Below are 6,509 nucleotides of genomic sequence, written 5' to 3' on the forward strand. Positions count from 1 at the left end.
CGCGTGGTAGCTGGTGAACCACACTCCTCATGGTCGCGGGATATCTGGTGAACCACACTCCTCACGGTCGCGGGTATCTGGAGAACCACACTCCTTATGGTCGCGGGACATCTGGCGAACCACACTCCTTACGGTCGCGGGGTATCTGGTGAACCACACTCCTCATGGTCGCGGGATATCTGGTGAACCACACTCCTCACGGTCGCGGGGTATCTGGTGAACCACACTCCTCACGGTCGCGGGGTATCTGGTGAACCACACTCCTTACGGTCGCGGGGTATCTGGTGAACCACACTCCTCACGGTCGCGGGGTATCTGGTGAACCACACCCCTTACGGTCGGGACATCTGGCGAACCACACTCCAGCACAGGCTGCCCAGTGCTTCGAACTGGGCAGCCTGTGCTGATGAGCGCTGCTGGCTGGCAGCCGTGCGTGGTCAGCTAAGCGGGCGGTCGTTCGCAGGACGAGTGGCTGACGTGTCAGCGCACGTGGCTGTACCTGGGCTCGGTGTTCTGCGCGCCCGACATCCAAAGACAGCTGCCCACCGAGGCCAAGCTCTTCATCACTGTCGACAAGTCGTACAAGGACATCATGCGGCGAGTCAACAAGGTAAACCGCAACATTTCTCTGTGGGCGATATCTAGGTACAACTCGAGCCATTCGCCCCATGCCATCGCTTAAAACCATCGGTGTAGGAACCGGCGGGGGATAGGGGTGTCGTGGCATCTTTACTTTACGAGGATTCCGGGCGACGCATGGGCAGAGTCGGTTTCTAAATTGGATCAGTACCTTCACTTTTTGAGAAGTTCCTTCATCCATGCTTATAATATCTCGCCAAGGTGGTTGGGACAATGCTTACCTGTCCTATCGAGATGGTATTCAATAGCTGACAGCTGTTAAATAAAGATGCCCGCTGGAAACAGTACCAAACGTTTCTTCCCCATCCTCGAGTAGAGAGCGTGTTTACATGCGTGTTGAATACCTGAGATGAAAGTGCCGACTCGCTGGCCCGTACTGCACCAGTTGCGTGCACAGCCGAGCGGGTGCGTATGTTGTCATGTCCTCCCCTCTGATGCCGGGTTTCCATTGTTCATGTTGTCTCGACTCGGCCCTGTGCTGCGCTGCCAGTGGCGGCAAGCTCGTGCCCAGCCCCGGCCGGCTGGGCCCGTCGGACGGGTCCGAGTGGCGCGGCTCATGCCCAGCCCCGGCCGGTTGGGCCCTTTGGACGGGTCTGAGTGGCGGCAGTCTCATGCCCAGCACCAGCCGGTTGGGCTCCTTCGGACGAGCCTGAGTGGCGCGGCTGATGCCCAGCCCCGGTCGGCTGGGCTCCGTCGGACGGGTCTGAGTGGCACGGCTCGTGCCCTGCCCCGGCCGGTTGGGCCCACGTCGGGCGGGCCTGAGGGCGGCAGTCTCGTGCCCAGACCCGGCCGTGCTGGGCTCCGTCGGACGGGTCTGAGTGGCACGGCTCGTGCCCTGCCCCGGCCGGTTGGGCCCCGTCGGGCGGGCCTGAGTGGCGGCAGTCTCGTACCCAGCCCCAGCCGGTTGGGCTCCATCGGACGGGTCTGAGTGGCGCGGCCCGTGCTCCAGGTGCCTCTGGCCATCCGCGCCGCCACGCAAGCCGGTATGTTGGACGCCCTGCAGACCAACAACGGCCTACTGGATCAGATCATGAAGTGCCTCGAGGCGTACCTGGTAAGGCGTCATGTAGTTGCGGACGTCGGAATTTCTTCGTTGTATAAACGCTGCAGCATGTAAGAAGCAGAGCTGTTTACGTTTCGATCATCTGTATAACATGTAGTTGACATTTTGTGACGTTCCGCATTTTCACTGGTAACGCGTGTTATTCATCCAACAGTCAGTAAGTCTGGGGCAATTCTTCCCTCCTCCCCCACGAAGGCAATCTACGGGAATGGAGCCGCCAGCAAACTGTTGTTAGGCATATCTGGGTAGTTTCCTTCTCACCTGGGTGTTATAACCGCCCGCTGCGTGCCGTGGCCCCCGCGGCGCAGCTTCACTATCAGCAATCCGAGCACATATGCTACGGAAAGAGCGGTGTATCGCTGTCCTGCGCCGGCATTAGCTGCAAACCCGATCTCGTGATGGAAGTTAGTACCTCGTGCTATGAATGAAGTGGTCATTTGCCGGCTTTTGAAAAGTGTTTGTGGTGTTCCAGGAATCGAAGCGTGTGATATTTCCACGCTTTTACTTTCTATCTAATGACGAGCTTCTGGAGATTCTGGCCCAGGTACGTGTACATTGTAAGTGGAAGCACGCGTCGTCAAGGATGATTAAAAAGGGCGTTTGACACTGGTGTTAAACAACCGAGTCAGCAACGTTATTGGCCATCAGTGCTGGCGTTCAACGTTTAATATGGGTGCTGAGCTGTGTAATAGCATGATGGTGTGAGCAAGAAATATGAAGGGCCAATCACTGTTTGCATTGTCTTTTCTCAGACGAGGAATCCACAAGCTGTGGAGCCCCATCTAAAGAAATGCTTCGATGCCATTCACAAGTTGGAATTTGGAACGAAAGAAAATGCCGAGGGAGAGACAGAGATGAGCAACGAGATTATCGCGATGCTCTCGCCAGAAAAGGAGTATGTGCTACTAACCAAGGTAGAGTGATAAGGCGTGCTATGCATTGTGCGTGACTTGCGTCATGACTTTGCTTGAAGCTGCGCGTGTTCGGATTTCATTGGCATTGGAAATCTTAGGGTATGCTGGTAATAAACTTTTTATTGTGGCGACTCAAAATTTAAGGGAATTTTCCGTTTGAGCCTCGCGTTACAGGCGTTTCGAAAAATCTGCAAGGATTTGTGTTCACAGTATAGCTATTGCACAGGTGTGCAGTGCATTATACATTGCACGCATTGCTGACAGCTGGCGCCGATTTCATACTCGATGCCCCGCGCTCAGGCGTATTTGGTGTGCTTGAAGCTGCTTTTATCATCGAATCGTGTGTCTGATTCAAAGGAGGTGCTAAATCGGGTGAACCATGGCGTCCGGCAGGGTCTGAAGGCTCGCGGTAACGTGGAGGACTGGCTGGGCAAGGTAGAGGAGGCCATGTTCACCTCCCTGCGACGGTGCATGAAGCAGGCGCTGGTCGACTACGGCGAGCTGACAAAGGAGGCCTGGGTCACCACCCACCCCTCACAGGTCCGCTCAGCGCTAGTTTGGAGGCTTGGGTCACCGCCCACCCATCACAGGTCCGCTGAGTGCTGGTTTGAAGGCCTGGGTCACCACCCACCACTCACAGGTCCGCGCTGGAGGCCTGGGTCACCGCCCACTCATCACAGGTCCGCTTAGCGCTGGTTGGAGGCCTGCGTCACTACCCACCCCTCACAGGTCCGTTCTGGGGGTCTGAGTCACCACCCGCCCTTCACAGGTCCGTCCAGCGCTGGTTGGAAAGCCTGGGTCATAACTCACCCCTCACAGGTCCGCTCTGGGGGTCTGGGTCACCACCCACCCTTCACATGTCCCCTCAGCGCTGGCATCCCTCAAGACTGATTATGGTAATGTGGCATATACTATATATAAAGCAGTTTTAGTATCACTATTGAAATCGCAACAAGATTCCCCACCTTGACTCGTCAGTCGACTATCAGGCGGTCGATTAAACATAAGTGCTTTTTTAAAGTCTCCATTACCCGGATATGGCTGAAGAGAATGCATGCCACAAACTACAGAATGCATAATTGGCGGCGTTCACGCGTACTTGAACTTACTGCTGTAGCCTGTTTCAAGATCTGAACTTGTAGCGCAGGTGTTGTGAAGTTTTGAGTACGGATATTGAGGTACAAATGGGAATCCAAGTTTGCATAAACCTTGCGTTCTGGGTAAGTCTCTGCACGAATCATGGGGCTCATATTGGGGGACATGTATATACTATGCGGCTCGACGAAACTCGAAATTTGAGAAATCTTCAAGACAAACGCCGAAATTTACGCACAGCACGGCTTTGCTCTCTCGATCCCATCATCTTTAACAAGCGTCCGGGTTGTCAATTAAATGCTTTGCACTCGGATACGAGGCAATTTACCCCCGCCCCCCCAAAGTCACCAGAAGCTAAGAGCTTGAGACACCAAACTACCGGGGGTAGAGAGGGTTCTATGTGAACTAACGTGTGTCGAATTTTTACGTAAATAGGTGGTAGCATCCGGGCCAAATAAAGTCAAATAATATCACCAGGTCAAATATCTAGGTCAAACGTCCGCAGTGTCCTCAGATTCCCTAGCGCATCCGGCTCAATCTAGATATCACTCATAAGTAAAATGTCACTGGTTCCTCCGGTCAAAGGCATTTGACCTTCAGCAGATAAACATTACCAAAAACCTTCGGGGTTGTTTTGATATTTGAATGTACAATCGGCGCCAGGTACTGCCTTATGCGGCGTGCTCCTGAAAGCAAAAGGTTACCGAGGCCATTTCAAGTCAGTGCCCTCCCTGGTCCTCATGAAGTCAAAATAAGAAATCTTTTGACATCGCCGTGATCCAGGAGATCAAAAATGAGCGTCAAAAGCTATCTCAAACAGCAAGTTTGAAGCCAATCAGAAGCGGTTTGGTTTTGACCTTGATCTGGTCCCCATAGCTGACCTGCGTTCCCCGGAAAAAGTATGAAATCCTTATTTCAATGGTCGGATTGTCTTAAAAAGCATTCCAAAGTTGTACGACTTCGTCAGACGTCATTCGTTTGACGCCCTCGTCTGACGTCCTCTTCGTCCTTGTCGCATCGTTTTGAACGACGCCTCAAGAATTGTCTTCGCTGACGACGGTGGCGTGACTTTGACCTGCCAGGTCTGCAACCTTATAATACATCTATTTTGATAACAAAAACATCTGCTATTGAACTGCCTGCCACTGTACAACGTGCAGCGTTCGGAAGTTGTTTGAAATCACCTTCGCGGGCCAAGTAACGTCCACCCGAGCGCGTGTTAACACACCAGTGGGACGTCATATGTGGCGTGAAGCGAGTGAGGTAATAGCGGAATTGTGAGAGTTCTTGGCTTTTGTTATGAAGGTGATGCAAAAATGGGTTAATGGAGCCAGGTACCATCGGCAACCGATATCAATAGCCTTGATCAATGCGTTGGAAAGCTGTGTCTTTCGTGACAAATGCAACGACGGAGGTCTACGTACATACTCGCTACCTGCGCACCTGCCATACCCGCGCATCCCACATGCACATCCGCCATACCTGCGCATCCCCCACACCTGCGCATTCACCATGGCCACTGACATGGCCCTGTGCCCGAGGCCCCGACAGCAGTACCGGCTCCGGGGCAGCACGCCCCTCCCTGACGCCCCTCCTGGCCCCGACAGCAGTACCGGCTCCGGGGGCAGCACGCCCCTCCCTGACGCCCCTCCTGGCCCCGACAGCAGTACCGGCTCCGGGGGCAGCACGCCCCTCCCTGACGCCCCTCCTGGCCCCGACAGCAGTACCGGCTCCGGGGGCAGCACGGCCCCTCCTGGCCCCACTGGCTTGGCCCTGTCCCGCGGCCCCGGAGCCAGTACCGGCTCCGGCCGGAGCACCCCGCCCTGGCACCCGTGCTGGATCTGGTGCCGCTGTGCTGCAGGTGGTGCTGACTGTCTCCCAGATCGTCTGGTGCAGGGACGTCCACGCCGTGCTGGACGGCGAACACGACAGGCGAGCCGCTATGAAGGCGTTCGAAAGCGAAATGTTTCAGGTAAGCACTATCTCAGAAATGGCTCTACTTAAGCTCCTGTGTACCAGTTTGAACCAGTTGCTGTTTGGTTTGCTCTGCCCGTCGTGTGTTTGTCATTGTCTGCTTATTCAAGTGTTTGGCGTGGACAGGAATCTTTTTGCTTCAAGCTGTACGACACAAAAGACGTTTACATTGTATGCCCTAGGCATGAAACGTATCTGGAAAATGCCATGCAGTGTACGGATGGCGAAATTCCGCCATACCGTCTCCGCCCGGCATGCCGTCACCCTGTCTGATGCTTTGTCCTTGGAAGGATGTATGTCAGGATTAAAGTCAACATGTCTTCCATCCTATCTACTGACTTCTGTCAATCACGCATTACACTGAATTTGTCGTCTTAGATGCAGCGATTGTTTTTGTTTCAGCGTGGGAACCGTTTTCAAAATCCAGCCGCTTGACACGGCTTGTCACTGTTTGTCAAGACGAGTAGACAAGCTAAACACAGCGTTTTGTGAGACCCATCATGGATGCGTCTAAACTGCATCGTTTAGCCAGGAGACTTACCCAACAAAGCGACAACCCAACATTACATCGATGGGGGAATTGACGCGCTGAAAGTACCGGGAAGAAAGCTTAGCTTCATGACTCCTTCGCGCCTGCTTTCGTCACCAGGCAGGACCAGATACCCCCTTTCCTTCTCGGTCTCGTAATCCCTGACCTCGGTCCCTGTGGCGTGCGCCGTGCCGCAGAACTTGAATCAGCTGGCGGCCATGGTACGTGGCGAGCTGAAGGACCTCGAACGGAACGTGCTGTGCGCGCTCATCACCATCAGCGTGCATTCGCGAGA

The sequence above is a fragment of the Pollicipes pollicipes genome, unplaced genomic scaffold (assembly GCF_011947565.3).
Source record: "Pollicipes pollicipes isolate AB1234 unplaced genomic scaffold, Ppol_2.1 Scaffold_7261;HRSCAF=8764_pilon_pilon_pilon, whole genome shotgun sequence".
Classification (NCBI taxonomy): domain Eukaryota; kingdom Metazoa; phylum Arthropoda; class Thecostraca; order Pollicipedomorpha; family Pollicipedidae; genus Pollicipes; species Pollicipes pollicipes.